We start from the raw sequence: 16,834 nt of genomic DNA, 5'->3' as shown, positions 1-16,834 counted from the left end.
CACATGTTCTAAGTGACTATATAGAACCTTGAACTTTTTTTTACGATCCCAAGCTTTCCAATTATCCAAAACTCGCTCCAAGATAACCCTAAAAACACAACACAACACAAAACCATCTTAATTGATTGATTGATGATCATGGAACCATAGAGCATTCAAAAATTAGAGATTAGTTTTATAAAAACCTGTCAGCATCCGAGTAGTCGATGCATCTGTATGCCCCCGGGTTAAATTTAACGAAGAACATGGTTTTTGCTTCTCTTCTTCTTATGTTATAAAAACAAGTTGTTGTTTTAAGTTTTATGCGTACTCTTTGTGTAGATTTCGTTAGATGATGATATACTACAAATTTCTACGTTTCAACCATGACAGTTGACCCCTGAAGTGTGTATTAACTATGACAGTTGATCCCTAGTACGTGTATCAACTAGTATTGTTGATTCCGTTCGTCTGTTTTAGTTAACTTGCCTGACAAGACTTTTCTTTCCTAGTTTGTTTAGATTTCCTTTTCTTTTCAGTTTAGACGGTTCTTGTGAACCTATTTAAAGGCTTTTCCTTCTTGTTTTTGAACACATCTTACTATTAATCAATTATCAATTTTATTATCTTATCAAACTCTAAATTCTTGATCCTAGAATTAGGTTTTTATTAAGTTTCTAATGAAACTTAAACCCTATCTTAAAACCCAAAAACTAGTTTGCTTTTTCTGGTCTGTACTACACTAGTTGGTATCAGATACAGAGTTTTTAGATTTTTTCTAGAAACAGATCCTTTACACAGCTTCCGCAACAACTCAAAACCCTAAATTTTCATACAACCTACCTTTTCGTTTCAATGGGAGACAAATTTACACAAACTGATATTGATGCCCTTGTCAAAACACTTTTGAAACCATTATCAACAGCTCTCATCACAAAGCTTAAACCAGAAATTGAAACAAGTATCACTTCTGTCGTAGAAAAGAAACTTGAATCACATGAATATTATCTTATTAAGTTATTGAAACACACGTGTCTAGATGAGGAAGGTATGCAAGGTTTAACTGATGATAAGGATGAAGAAAAGAAATTATACGACACAAAAGACGATGAAACAACTAAAGTTAAAGGTTCATTCGTTCATAGTACTTCTATCCCTGAAGAAGTTTCACAATTCTTTAAGTTCACCAAACAATTTGAGAGCTTTATTAATAGTCCTTATAAAAAAACCTACAACTGTGATAATATACAATGATGAAGAAGAAGACAAGGTTGAAGCAAAATTAGAAAAAAGCTAGGAAAGTGAACGAAGATTGAAATACAATTCTTATGGGTCTTTACCAGAATATAAATTGAAAGCTGGTATACCCAACTTTCATGGAGGTTTACATATAAAAGAGTTGTTAGATTGGTTTTATGAAGTAGAGTCGTTTTTCAACTTCATAGATGTACCGGATTCTTCTAAAGTAAAACTGGTTGCATATAAATTGAAAGGTGGTGCTTCAGCTTGGTGGGACAAACTTTGTGATGATCGTAGAAAGTGTCTCAAACCTGTTATACGTACTTGGAAAAGAATGAGAGACTTGTTAAGAGATAAGTTTTTACCTAAAGATTATATGCAACAACTGTTTCTCAAACTCCAAAACTGTCGACAAGGAGCTAGGTTGGTTGAAGAGTATGTAGATGAACTTTACAGTTTAGTTGCACGTAACCAACTGAATGAGACTGAAGAGCAGTTAGTTGCGCGTTTTATAGATGGTTTAAACAATTTAATTCAGCAGGGGATGACACAATCCGTGTTTGCAAAACCATATCATGAACATGATTTGGATTTTTCACTGTAGGTTGAATGTTTATATGTTTTTGAATTCTCTCAGAAGCCTGGATGGTAATTTTTTTTTGTATTGTAGTTATAAAATTATGAAGCATCCTATCAATTATCATGGGTGATGGGAAAGTGGCATGGGCCTCAAATTACAACAAGGCCAACTCATACGAAATATATCCAGTCTAACTCATTTTCAAAACCCTATCAAACATCCAATCACCACCGTCTATGAAACATCTTTCGGTCAGAAATACGGTCAGTCTGAAAATAAAGATCATCCGTTAGATCATACAATTAAAATAAATCAATGATTTACATAATATCCCAAACCTAAAAGGGGCAGATTTGTTAACCATATAAGAAGAATAGTTCTTCTCTGATTCTCTCCGAAACCCTTACGGCCTTGCCCTAAAATTCAGCGCCCAACGTTATTTTTATCATCGGTAAATCTATGTTCATCCGTCGCTGGAAACGAGTACATCCACCACAAACTCATGTCCGATTCTTGAACAGCATCAACAATAAGGGCAATTTGTAGCACAGTGATTTCTCCTCTCAAAAATTGAAGATATGTTTCCTACGATAGAGCTTTAGATCTGTTTTTTGGTTGATTACATCCGACTGAGATTCGGCAACTATCCAGAGAAACGAGAGGAAATTTCTTCGTTCCCTATTATCCCTAAAATCTGGTGCTCCTCTTGCTGCTGTAGTAATTGTAGTAGTAACCCGGCTTGTTTAGCTAATCTCGTACTTGTTATTACAGATCTTTCATTTTATATAATGCGAAACTAATTGCAAGTTGTTATTTGCTGTTGCTAGTGCTGTTTATACTTTTTACGCATTCAGATCTACTAAAAACGAAGTTGTTCACATTTTATTACACATCTTTGCTAGTCTTCTACTTGTTATTACAGATCTTTCAGTTTCTATATGAATGAAAAGCAGTTTAATGAGTAATCATAATTTTGAGACTAGTTCAAGTTGTTGTTTGCCTTTGTTATTAATGTTGTTTTCTCGGTTACTGTAATGGGCATCGATAAAATGATACTGGCAATACAATCAGTTTCCTGGTTGAATTATTTTCTTATGTAATCCGATCTACTGAAATGAAGTAGTTTTATTCTCTTAGGTAATTATCAAATGCCATCAAGTGATTAATCAGAGAGAAGAATAACAAACCTGAAATACTACTGATATTAAGGCAAGAATAAGCCTGAGCTGCTAAAGAAGCCCATAAAGAAGATTCACATAGCATATTATGTTCAGACAATCTCTTTTCATGTAGACGTTAGTGATTGACATTTCTGTTGCCCATTTTGTTGTTGTTTCCAACAAAGCACATGATCTGGTAGGTGTAAAATTTTGCGTATTATTTGACAGAACCATTTTAAAAGAGAATTGAAATCCAAGAATTATCAAAATTATGTTCAACACACTTTGTTAGAGGAAGAGAGGTCCTTTGTTTGTTTCTATTTTGCTGATTTGTTGTTAGCCCCTAGATAGAATGATTCTTGTTCTCTTATTCAAAGAGTTCCAGAAGTTTATATATTTTTGAATCGTCAGAGAAGCTTGGATAGTAGATACCTAAATTTACGTTAAAATTCTAAAGCATCTTTTTCTTCTGGATAAAGATAAACCAACACATGGCAGATCTAAAGGAGCATGCATGTGCTTCATCCAAAAGCATTTGCAAGTTGCATCCTGATCATGGGTGATGCTGAAGTGCCATGGGCGTCTTTAGCCTCATTTGCAAGATATCCAACACTATAAAACCCTCCATGTGTGAGAACAAACACACAATCCGACCCGTCTGTGAAAGCCATGTCAGTAAGCAAACACGGTCAGTTACCAAATGCGGATTATCCGTCAGATCATATATTCAAAAACATATCAAGGATTAATTTAAATGGGCAGATTTGGAAGCCATATATGAAGAACGGTTTGTCCCTCAATTCTATGTTTCTCCCCGATCCAAACACTAAAAGTTCAGCATCATATTTCTGCTATGTAGATCCATGTTCTTCATCATGATCCATCAGTGGAAACAAAATATCCACAGAAAACTAATAGGGTGAGAATATGACCTGCTATAACTCTCTGGAGAGTAACGAAAACAGAAACCCCTAAATTAATCAGATGTACTGTGCAAATCTCAGCCAGAAACGGTAATTTAGGGCTACATCTTTTGATGTTCGCCAAATTATGTTTAAGGTGGAAGCAGGTGATTCAAGTAGTTGAGATGCGGTCTCAGAGTGACCAGTTTTTTGAGAAACGGGCGGGAGTCATTTTTCAGGGTTATGAGAGTTTTTTTTTTTTTTTGGCTTGTACAAACTGGTTTAGACAAAAATGAAATCGTGCTTATTAGAGAGAATTATGAGGTGTGCCCGAATTTTATGGCCTTTTAGTGGGAAATGTGATTTTCACGGAATTATAAGAGGGAATTTAGTTTTTACGAAAAAATTAGAGGGAAAATTTGGCCCAAAATTTTTTAGTCAGATTATTTTTCTTGAAAACTTTCGGATCACTGAGGTGTACTTTTCTTAACACCCTCTTGCCTCATTTATTTAAAATTTTATTTCTTTTCTTTTCTTTATATATTATCACTTAATCATATTTTTTTATTTAAAAAATCTTTTATGTATAATTTTAACTTATTGCTACACTTATGTGCCAAGAACTTAGTTTATTGCCGCATCATGAAAATGCATGAGGCAAAAAGTTAGTTTTTTTGCCTCAGTTATTCATATATGTGGCAAAAAGTGCTGCCTAATACCACACCGATTGTGTTGTGAGGTTAAAACCTACCTATTGCTACATTATCATAGATATGTGGCAAAATAGTGCAGCAACAGACTCATTTTCTTGTAGTGAACTAGAAAATCATGCCAGAAACAAGTAGTGGTAATTCAATGACATCAACAATAAGCAGCAGCTATTAGCATAATGATATCTCCTATCTAAATCTCTATTTTTTCTTCTTTTCTCCCGTTGTCTTCTTGCATCCACCTGTTTTTTCCTCATAATCTCCCATTGAAGATTTTCTTGTAAATTCAAGCTACCCGGTGCAAACAATTTTTTTTTTTTTAAAATTGGCCTGTGAGGTATGCAGTCTGAAGTTTCACCGAGTTTCATGCTTAGTTAATGTGGTACTGCTACAACTATTACTACAAAGTTAAGGGATGCCTTTGATTGTTGATGTATCATCATGGAAGTGAGGACCAAGCTAAGAGGCTCCCAACCATTTCGCATCAAGCAAATCAACCTTATCGTGAATTTCTGAAGTTGCAAATTACGTTTCTTTACGTGTCTATCTTGAGGGGGAGTATTAGGGTATATAGCACGTACACACAAGAACTCGAGGTGTAGAAAAAGACCGAGACCACCGTACAGTGAAGTGAAGTCCAAGTCAAGTGACCGTGTAGCCAAGCAACGTGAAGTGAAGACTAAATCAGAATTTAATTTTAGAATATTATGTAATTTATTCCTAGATATTACATGCTCAAAGATATTTAAGATATGATATTATCTTTCTAGGTTTAATTCACTTTATAAATAGAAGTGTCTTATGTAAATGTAATTACCTCACATAATTCTGAAGATCAATAATATTTCATCTAAGGGGCTTGCCGAACCACGTTGATCATGGATTCTATTGATTGATATGTAGATTAAATATTTTTTTTGTTTATATATTTTCTCATTTGATTAGTTTACTGTTTCCCAATACCAATGATATCCATGTTAGTTTTGATTTACATATCAAAATCAAACAGACTAGGAATTCGGGCTAATTGGGTTTTGGCCATTTACGGTTGTATGTATACAGGAAGCTACCTCCATGTAAGACTGAGTGCTCAAGTAAAAAGAAAAAGAAAAAAACTCCAAATTAACAATTTACCAATTGGTCGTTGGGTCTAGACATAGGGTCGCTGTCTTTCGCCAGTGCTTCCTAACAGCTTCCTACTAAGCAACTGGTAGTAAAAATTTATAAGCACTACTCGTAGTCTTAAAGTTTTCAATTCAGATTTTACACCGGGGAATGTATTGAATTGTGAATTTTTCTTGATTCAGTCTGTTTTTAAGTTTGAAGAGTGAGATTGGTGAAATGGAATCTTACAATTTGTTTTTAAAGTACTATCTACAGTGGCTTCTTCTGTAGTGAATTTCACTTGGATCCTGTGAGTATCCTGTAGCGAGTCTATCCTAAATGAACAACTTGTAATGGCTTATACTGCATCCATTGAAAGTTAGCCAAGATGTTGCAACCAGGCTATGTGAAAAATTGTCGCCACAGTGCGCAGTAATGTCAGATTGCACCATATATACCTACTTTAATCTTACTACTTTGGATGCACTGCCATGAGTCTAGTTCTAAATTTACTGGCTTGTTCGTTAGTGTCAGCTTCCTATAAAAATCTAGTTTTATTCCCCATTTATCAAAGAAAACCTCAAAAGTATGTCACACTTCCATTCGGTTTTTCTTGAAATTATGCGTAAAATTTTCATTAGGTTTCTCTTGAGATTATGTGTAAAATTTCTTTTGCAATTCAGGGTTATAATTTTTGTCTGTCTTTCCATCTTATTCATCTCAAAAGCATTTTTTTCTCCTATCAATAGATTCCTGATTCCTGTAAATTGAATGTTTATTAATACGCCTGTTCTGTTTTCAACAGGTGAATGCCAGACAAAAAAAAATGATCTTATTAAATGCTGCTCCAAAAGCAACCAATCTGGTGATCATATCATGAACGTGACTGCTAGATGTGATAAATGGAGGTCAGAGCTGGTTTGGATATCACTTCACTACTATTCTGGTACCCTATGTTTCCTGCAGGTACCGTAATGCTCCTATGCCGTTTATGTTACCTCCCTGTACTGCAGAGCTACTAGTATAGTCTCTTATATTTCTGGGTATAGAGTTAATTAAAATTCAAGCAAAAACTGTATGAGAAGCACATGTCTAATTTCTCTCCGTTACTACCATTATGAATTTTCCTTGCAACAATTATGTCGGATTTTTCTTTTTATGTAAAGACTACAACACCCTCCTTGAGTTAGAAGCAAATGTGATTTCATTATCTGAATCGAAGCACTTTTCTGTTGAATAATGTAAAAATTTGATTCCACTTGCAAGCATTTGAAAGCATATGCTAATCGGCTAGTTAATTTTTTTTTTTTTTTTTTTTGACAAGTTATTTCTTGTACATGTAAGATGAAAAGTCTGCAATTTCTGTAAACAACTTGGAGGGAAAACTGGACCAAGGGCAACTCCAAGAAATTCATACAGAAGGATGCGCAACTGCTGCCTTTATTGTTGATGAGAATACCTTGAACTTTAATGTCTTTAACATGGGGAAGTTTCACTGCAGTCAAGTCGGCAACTGATTTGTAAACCAGAATGTTGTTAAATTAATAAATATAAGAGAGCTCAAACAAATTCAGAATGCAATGCTGTTTCTGGTGTATTATGTTATTGATGGTTTACCTGGTTAAGACTTCATTACCCGGATAGTAATTTTGATCACGAGCTAAACTCCCAGTGCTGCAAGTTAAGATATCGGGATTTGATTCTACTAGAATAGTAGTACTAGGCCCCAAGATTCGATTCTCAATCCTTCTTCTTCTAAATCACGAGCTAAACTCCCACTGCTAGAAGTTAAATAAAGCCTTACAGTTTAGGTTGGTGCCTCGTCTCACGGGCCATTTAGTGTTCCTATAAGGCCTGGGGTTCAGTAAGAAAATATCACTCTCTTCTTACTTATAAACCAAACCACAGCAAGCAGTCTTACCATACGGCGGCGCTTAGTTATAACCCCTGGTTTCCTCCATTAACACCACCACTATTATCACAACACTTAATGAATGGGTCATCAATGGATTTGGGATTTGTGTCTCATAATAAACCCTGATTGCATTTTCCATTTTTAATAACTATTGTTGGTGCATTTTTCAGTTTTTTTTTACAGCCCTGCACAACGAGATCAACGAAACTGAGGACCTGGAAATGGTGAAAATCCATACTAGTTACTCCTGGTACTTTAATCTCAACTCATGTATTTATCTTTTCCTGGTACAATTCCCATCTTGTCTCATAATTTTTTTTTCCATTCAATAGCAGTGATGAGGGTGTTTGTCTTCAGTCTCCTACTGCGATCCCCAATGCTGAGCTTCCTCATATGCAGAGCCTCCTATGAGCCCTCAGCCTCTAGGGAGCACTATTGAATGGTTAGAAGCTTCATGGTCTCTTTTGTCCAATATTGGCTGCTGCTTAATTTTTGTGCAACATTAAAGCTTCACGATTCTGAACTAATGAAGCTATTATGTTTGTAGGTGGGTCTGGTACCGGAAAAAATATGTTTAGAATTAGGGAGAACAACAGAAGCTTCATGGTCTCTTCACCAGATTCTTCATAGGAGTTTGCTAGTTGGACTAGAGTTTGTCACTCTTAGTTTTTTTGCAACTCCAGAGGGATTGGAGTTCTGTTGATTTAGATATTGTGTTGGTTCATCCTATGAGGGTAAGTCAGTCTACTATAACTTCCATTTTACTTTATTCAGAAGGGCTGTATCAATCAATGTTGCATGCGAGTTGTGTAGTATTTTGGATGCAATAACTAAATTTGTTTGCTTTGATTGCTGCTCTTTGTTCAATTATACCTGATGATTTTTTTTTGGATGATTAATGGAGATGTATGAGCTTAGTTTTGATGTTTCTGCTCATACAGAGCTCCCGCATATGGAGCAAGATTGTTCTCTGAAAACTCACACTTTTTATTATTGATGTTCTTGCTCAGTTTGTAACAGATACATTCATTGCCTTTTTATAGGCTACATTTACCGACCTGGACAGTTTCTAGATATTTCTCCTTTACACTATTTTGACTGGTCTTACCATCTCTATCTTTTACTTAACCGAGTAGACTAGATAACTATGTAAACATATGACCGGGTTCACATCTGTTCACATTACAGACTTTTCTAGATTTAGCTTACTCTAGTTTACTCTAGACATTTCCAACAATTGATATTGCAAAACCTGATTCATACTTAGCAAGTTAAATCTAGATTACAAATTAGTTTTTCCAACAGCCAATCTTTATTCGTCTTAGCTTCTGATGCTGCTCGTGTAGCTCTCATCTTCAACTTTGCCTGGTAGTGTGTCTGTCGCTTTGTCTTCTGTTTTCTTCTTTTGTTGCTAGCCTAGTAGTGTGCTAGCATTTCAGTTGCCATTTTTGAAGATTGATCGTATAGATTCAGAGGCTTCCTTCGGCTATTTTTCATGTTGGGTTTTTACGAAACTTGATCACATAGATGGTTCAGAGGTTCCACCTTTACCCAACCATTTTTTCTTCTTCTTATCACGAGTAGAATTTAGAGTCTCGTGACAACATGACACTCCTGCCAATTTTTTGGATGTTTGAGGAAGAAATCCATATTGCTCTTACCCTCAATTTCTCTCTTCAATCACTTATTAGGAACTGATTTTGTTGTGGTTGTTGTTGTTGTATTATTGTTGTTGTTGTTTTCTTTTCCTTTCATGGAGACGTTTTTGATCTTCAAAAATCTGTAATTTCACTGAGTGAAATCACGAGCACTTCTCTTCTTTTTTATTTTCGTTTTTCTCTTCACGAGCACTTCTCTTCTTTTGTAGGTGGATCTGGTACCGGAAAAATATGTTTAGAATTTGAGCGAACAACAACAGAAGCTTCACCAGATTCTACATAGGAGTTTGCTACTTGGATTAGAATTTGGCACTCATAGTTTTTTGCAACACCAGAGGGATTGGAGTTCTGTTGATTTAGATGTTGTGTTGGTTCACCACATGAGGGTAAGTCAGTCTACTATAGCTTCTATTTTACTTTATTCAAGAGGCTGTATCAATCAGCGTTGCATGCGAGTTGGGTAGTATTTTGGATGCAACTGGGTCTATAACTAAATTTGTTTGCTTTGATTGCTGCTCTTTGCACACCTTTTTTGTTCAACTATACCATATGATGTAAACTATCTGTATCCTCTTGAAATTGTTTCGTGAACGTGCATTATATCATGACTTCTATTTTGTGCAGAGATGTGTAAAAACATGGAATGCAGCAGCTTCAAAATACCCTTACACAAATTACTCTTCCTAAAATTGCAATGCTGAAAGAAAGCAAGTGACTTAATTAGATTCAATTTTAGTTGGAAAGTTTAAAAGACAGTGCTTTCAATGATGATGACATAATGGATGGATTCTCCTATGAAAAATTACACTTCTACAGCAATAAAAACAGTTTGAAGACTTGAAATTTCCTCATCCTGCAATTTCGTTTAAGCTGGCTAAAAGATTTGCAGATATTAACACGTACAAAATTAGAGTCCTGGGCAACAATATGGTTATTTGACCGCCACAATGACGTCTACTGTCATGGTTTTTGTCTATATTTCAGCTGTTTTTTATATGAGGATTTTTTCCCAATGAGTATTGACGTATTGTTCTACTTATTAATTTATCTAGCCTGAGTATGTAATGGTCTCCATGTACTGTAAGAAGTTTTTGATAATCTGAAACATATAGCAGATGGATGTCAGATTCCTTCCTGCTACATATAATTGAATTATAAGATCGCGAAGAAACAAAGACTTCTCATGATTTTCTTATTGTTCAGAAATTTGTAAAATCAATACAGAATTTATACCAGCTCTTTTCATTTTTCCTGTTCACAAGTTTATAAGACTTTTGTTAGAGTAATGTGCTCGTCATGTATTGGTAGGTTAGATCTGTTACATGAAAATCTTTATTGATTAGTAATGATTACTCGCATGATAAGTTGTACAGCGACGAGGTACTTCATACCTTTAGGTAGACTTCCACCATAGTGCGTCTCTGATTGCTTCACTTATTACATTGCTGGATTTTGTGCGTAGCCTGTAGCGAACCCATCCTAAATGAACAACTTGTAATAGATTATACTGAAAATTAGCTAGGATGTTGGATGGGTAAAAGATCTAAGAAGAGAAACTAGCAGTACTGCGACATTTGTCTGTAACACCAGAGATATGAACAGAGATTTATGTTTCCAACTAGGCTGTGTGAAAATTGTCGCCAGTCTACTAGTGTCAATTGCACAAAACCTACTTTGGATGCAAAGCTATGACTCTCGATCTTAATCCAATAATGGCTTGTACCTTGGTGTTGGCTCAAGAAATTGATACTGTGGAGACTCTCCGTGATGTTCTTATTTCAACCAGGAAGGTGAGACCTACTTTTGTTGCTGAAGCAGTTAACTCGTTATGTATTTAGATGAAAAGCTTCATGTTTAATACTGCACCAATTAGTTGAGTGCTGTTTCATATTTTTAATGTATTCTTAGTAGGTATCATCAGGCTCAGATAGTCAGATTGTTTCTTATGCGGGATTATTTTTTTTTTTTGCGACCATCTGTATTTTGTGCAAGTGGTCCGTCAGAAGCGAGTATTTGAATGTTTGAATAAAAGCAAGTGGCAAGCTACAATAGAAAATGATTATTACAAGCTGGCTCTTGTGTGTTCTCATCGTGTTTCTAGAGCATACTGATCATATTTATAACCATATCTTCTAATTCTAATGTTTTTGATGTGAGCAGTCGAATGTCGGCTCTGGTGGGATCTCTTCAGAGAACATCTTGGATGACATTGTGTGTCAGAGAAATGGTGTAGGTTCCTATGATCGTGCCAAAGAAGCAATTTGCCAAAAACAACCAAGCTGCCAAGAACAAGTTCAATGATAAAGAAAAAGGGAGATATTGTAATTTTGTATATCAATATAAGTCGATATTGTAATTCTGTATGACTGCGATTTAAACCCGTACAATGATCTGGATATTCTGCAGAAGATCGCCATCGAATCACAGCCTGAGCAGTGAAAAGTGTTCTGTTTATATTCAGTATGTACCTTGGAAGAAATGGTTTTAGTTCATGCTAAGTAGGATGTGAATAACTCTACTTCAGAGTCAGCTTGGAAACCTGACATACAGCTAGACAATGGCAAGCCTCCACGTCCTGAACCCCCAGTTGACGAGCAGGTTAAGCTATTAATAACTCAGCTTCAGGGTCAGCTTCACAACCTATACTGCTAGACAACGACATCCAGTTTGGGCATATCACTTGTCAGCAAGCTGAATATCTCAATATCCAACACAACAACCAGCAACCAAAGAGCATGTTGAATTACTTACTACCAGCAGCATCTTAAACGAGTTCTAAATGTGTACCACCCGTGGGGCCGATTCGATTCCGTGCCTCATCTCATGTGCCGTTTAGTGTTTTTATAAGGCTTAGGGTTCACTAGGAAAATGTTAATCACTCCATTCTTACTTATAAATTGAAACCACTTCTAGCAGTCTTACCAGTTAGGGCGGGTCATAGCTAAATTTCGTATTGATTATCCAAATTTCTGAACAATGAGAAAATCATAAGAAGTCTTTGTTCTTTTCTATCTTATGCTAATTCAATTACATGTAGCAGAAAGGAATACAGCATCTCCCTGCTCTATGTTTCAGATCACCAAGAACTTCTTAGAGTACATGGAAAACATTACATACTCGGACTAGTTAAATAAGTTGAATAATACATCAAAAATCCTTATTGACAGACAAAAACCAACGAAAATGAGAAAAATGAAACTTACTATAATGAGAGGAGAAGTCATCGGCATTGCAAGCAATGTTGTTAAGCCTTTCCAACTAAAATTTGATCCAATTATGTCACTTGCTTTCTTTCAGCATCGCAATTTTAGGAAGAGTACTGTGTAAGGCATTTTGAAGCTACTGCGAACATGTTAGTAAGCATCTCTGCAAAAAATAAAAGTCACCATATAATACATGTTCAGGGAACAATTTCAAGAGGATAAAAATAGTTTTCATCATATGATGAAATTGAACACAGAGAGTGTGCAAAGAGCAGCAACCAAAGCAAAAAATTTAGTTTAAATTCCAGTTGCATCCAAAATACTACACCAGAGTACATTTGGGATGCAACAATTCGTACTGATTTCTAGCTGAAAGTTCCCAATCATCTATTACTATTACAAAACCACATGGCAAACACAAAATTATCAACTTTGAAATAACCCTTAATGTAACAATTCTAGACTTTAGTCAGAAGAAACACTCCTCCGCTCTTGAAAGTCTTTATCAAAACTCAACTAATCTCACACTACGGACAACCTAAATGACATGTTTTCATGTTTGTTTCTGAACCTAGATGTCAAAAAATAACAATCACTCAGAAACCAAAAGCTCTATTCATTGATAGAGCCTTTAATCAAAATATTGATCATATCAGCTGTCTTAAGGGTGACTAAATCACATATATAAGTAATTGGCGTAGTAGTACTACAACAACTTAATCAAAATCCAACAAAAAAAATCCACCCTCAGATATATTCAACCAGCAATCATGCAAATCCAAAGACTAAACAAAGAAGATAGGCAGGGTGTAAATGGTTTTATACACGAAGGGCAGTCTTCTATCCACGGCTGGCACTAACTCTAAGCAACATGAATTAACTCTTCAGTCCAAATCTCTGCATTGAAATGAATTAATCAAAAGTTAGTCATTAAAAATCAAATTAAAATTGAAACTGATCTCCAGTAGCTCTCTAATACTTACTCTTCAGGTAGCCTTCTTTGTCTCGAAGATTTAATTAGACCAGACAAAAAATCGGTAGCCATTTCTCAGAACCGATTAATATCCGAATCAACCAATATGAAACACAAAACCTATTTTCCATTTATAACCCCGATTCATTAAGAGGTGATGGTGGTGCTTACTGAAGATAACAGTGGCGGTGGTGGTGATACTAAAGAAGATAGTTGATGGAAGAAGGTGATGGTGATGCTACTAAAGAAAACAATGGCGGTGGTGGTGATACTAAAGAAGATAGTTGATGGAATAAGGCAGGAGGATTGTAAGTTATGCGCCGCCCTACCTGCTTGGGTTAGTTTTTTAAGTAAGGCAATGAAAACCCTAATATGCCTTGTAATGAGACGGGATTCAGCCCACAGGTGGATGTGTTCAAGTATATAACCCGCCTTGGTAAAAAAATTAGAAATGTAACCATTTCGACCTTGGAGTGAAAACCAAAATACAAGGTTTGATGGAAGAGAGGAAGTTGGCGTAAAAAAGATAATCATATTTTGCTGATTAATGTTTCAAAGAGTGGAAAATTGGATGACATTCAATTAAGCATGAGTGTTAGTTAGGTAATTATAAAATGCCTCTCACAACTCATACAAATAAAAAGTAGTAATAACAAGAACTAATTCAGTTTGCGGCATACATAAAACCGGTACCAGTTTGAAAGGTGTATAGAACAACATTTGCTTGCTGCAACATGGAAGTGCAAAGAATTAAAAATAGCGGATATCATAATAATAGGTCTCATTTTTTTCCCTGCTTCAAATCCTGGATCAGCCTCTCAAACTCCTGCTTATTATTCTTGTTTGTGACCTTTATCTGGTTTTCTTATGACTCAGAATCAAAGATTCCATCAATTAGGAGTGCCTGCTGATTAAAACATTGAAATATTCAGTTGTTGTGCCTGCAAGCAAACGCACACCAGCGTAAACTGGCACAAAAATGATTAAGGTTATGCTTACAAATTTATAAAAAGTTCAGTCAGTCCTTGAAATTTGAACTGGACAGGAACAAGTTTAGAGCAAGTGTGACACCTGAATGATAAGACGAGCAGAGAAGAACTCGTCAGTTCGATTCAAATGCTACACAATGATGTCCCGGTTGACTAACTGGAAATGTCATTTGGTGTGCCTTGTTGCTAGCATGACCAGACATCTTCATATCGTCTCAAATGAAGCTAAAACACACACAAAAAAGTTGAATAAGACTAACTCCAACTATCCTACTCGACAAAACCAATTAATTCACTAGCAAAGAAGTCACTGGAGACACTAATCTAAAAATGAATTTTAGGATTCCATTTCCCCAATCTCACTGTACCCTTCAGAAAGCTATTTACTAAAAATGTCTAGTTTTTTAAAAATTCCCAAAATGGTATAATGTGCACACATTATAGGTGTGGATTCATCATATTGTGTACACAATATCAAGCAATGGTACACATTCAAACATTTTTGGTTATTTACAACATTTTTGGGAATAACTAATTAAAACTAGACACCTTTGGAAATTTTCTCCCGTCTAGAATCTGAATTGAAACTATAACTAGTATCAACTGTTATTGAAAGGAAGACCAAAACACCTACACCTCAAGATTACAAGTAGTATTTATAAGTAGAATATAGGAAGCACTGGCGAATCACTACCTACAGTAGCAATTTGATTTCACTGATCATACTTTCAACATAATCCAGTTCTCCGTGCATCACAGAAAGTAGCAATTGGATTTCACATTTGGATTTTAGATCTAGGCTTTTTACCCAGACTTCTAGCTTCTATTTCCCTCATGTTTGAATTGGGGAGAATTGAGATCTTTTCCAGTTATACCTAGTAAAGAGATCTTGCCATGTTCTAAGCCTTGTTCATTACAAGATAGAGGGACAACTCAATATCTACATATGGCAGCTCATTACTACTAAAACTTGTTAAGTACACAACTAGACCTTAAACCAGGGTTGTTACCAACCCAGCTTAACTTCTTAAGCTAAGTGAATCCTGATTTGCTGAAAACCATAAGAAAACAACAATTTTTATACCCTTCTAACGAATTATCATTTTTGCATAAGAACCAATCAGAAGTTAGAACTACAGATCATTATCATTATTGCGCCCGGGGTAAAAGTTTAATATTGTTACCGTAAGTATCATTTCTATGCAAGGTGTGAATGGCAATTCCCAGCTGGAGGATTAACGACCCAGCTCTCTCTCTCTCTCTCTCTGTTGGGTTGAGATCTTGAATTGCATCTAGGAGGTCCTTTACAAATTAGATTGGATCTTTCACTTGTGCGCTACTTGGCTCCTCTTGATCACATGTCATATATCCTAGAGCATATGAAAACAGTAATTATCATAGAACACAAAAGATGTCAAATCCTAAATGTACAACCAGAAAAGTGAGTAGACCTTTTACCCAACATCTATAATGAAGGCAATCCCCACCTAATTTATCTTTTAATTGTTAAGACAATTTTTATGATTCTAATTCATAATAATACAATGGATATCAAACACCCTACAATTGGTGGTGCCTTGGAAACTTACAATTCGGCAATCCTTCTATTCTCCACTTCATTTTCACAACACGTTTCTTTGAAACTTGTAGAAAGCTGCTGATTCACTGCAGCTGGAAAAATCCTACAAAAATTTAGAGGTAGAAAATCTCATTTAGAAGATTTGAAATCATTTATCTAAATAACGATCTAACCAAAACTGGTTGCCGAATAATGATATTACCTTGCAAGGCTTTCTGCTATTCTCGCAAGCTCTTCTCTTGCTCACGAAGTGATGTAGGTAAATGGTGGAATTCATAAATATAGAGGAAATATATGCGTGAGAGTAGATATCATTATGCTGGTACATATCTTCTTTTTGTTGATCATGGACATCATAAGCCATAATCAGCCGTGATGGTGGTGGTGGTGATGTTGAGGCGGCCGTGAAAATGAAAACCAAGGAAGAGATGGAGAGAATGAGAGTAATAAAAGAAAACCCTAATACAGATGTTGTCTATATACAAGGGTAAATAATTAGTTCTTATTACGTTACTGCCACCGGTATTTACAAATGAGCTTGGTGGTCACACTTGCAGTAAGTTAGATAGCTAGTAGTCCACCTGCTAAACTCTCTGGCCACAGCTGCCATGGTGTGAGCTTGAGACTGTCTGAAATGCTTAAAAACATTGACGCGACCACTGAAGTTTCTTAGGTTGGTTGGCATTCTGATATTGGAGAATCAACTATGACTATGCTCAGCGTTATCAGTATTGAAGCACTAGCACCTCAGCTTCGATATGAAATTATGACAAGAGAGTATCTATGATGAAGACTTGTTCGTTCCTCATATCCCAGGAATGGATTGGCTTTGGCCCTTGAAAT

At 35.7% G+C, this 16,834-nt stretch overlaps 1 long non-coding RNA gene across 1 annotated transcript; it reads right to left on the bottom strand.

Moving 5' to 3' along the window:
* Positions 1-14,046: 14,046 nt before the first annotated feature.
* LOC113333949 lies at positions 14,047-16,355 on the bottom strand. The gene is made up of 5 exons (XR_003352454.1): positions 16,194-16,355; positions 16,002-16,094; positions 15,597-15,782; positions 14,495-14,637; positions 14,047-14,327 (listed from the first exon to the last, which is right to left on the bottom strand). It is a non-coding gene; the product is annotated as an uncharacterized LOC113333949 (long non-coding RNA).
* Between the last annotated feature and the right edge of the window lie 479 nt (positions 16,356-16,834).

Source organism: Papaver somniferum, unplaced genomic scaffold, assembly GCF_003573695.1.
Source record: "Papaver somniferum cultivar HN1 unplaced genomic scaffold, ASM357369v1 unplaced-scaffold_135, whole genome shotgun sequence".
In the NCBI taxonomy this organism is placed as follows: Eukaryota; Viridiplantae; Streptophyta; class Magnoliopsida; order Ranunculales; family Papaveraceae; genus Papaver; species Papaver somniferum.
Note: the sequence above shows the minus strand (reverse complement) of the source record. Positions and strands in the feature narration are given on the sequence as shown.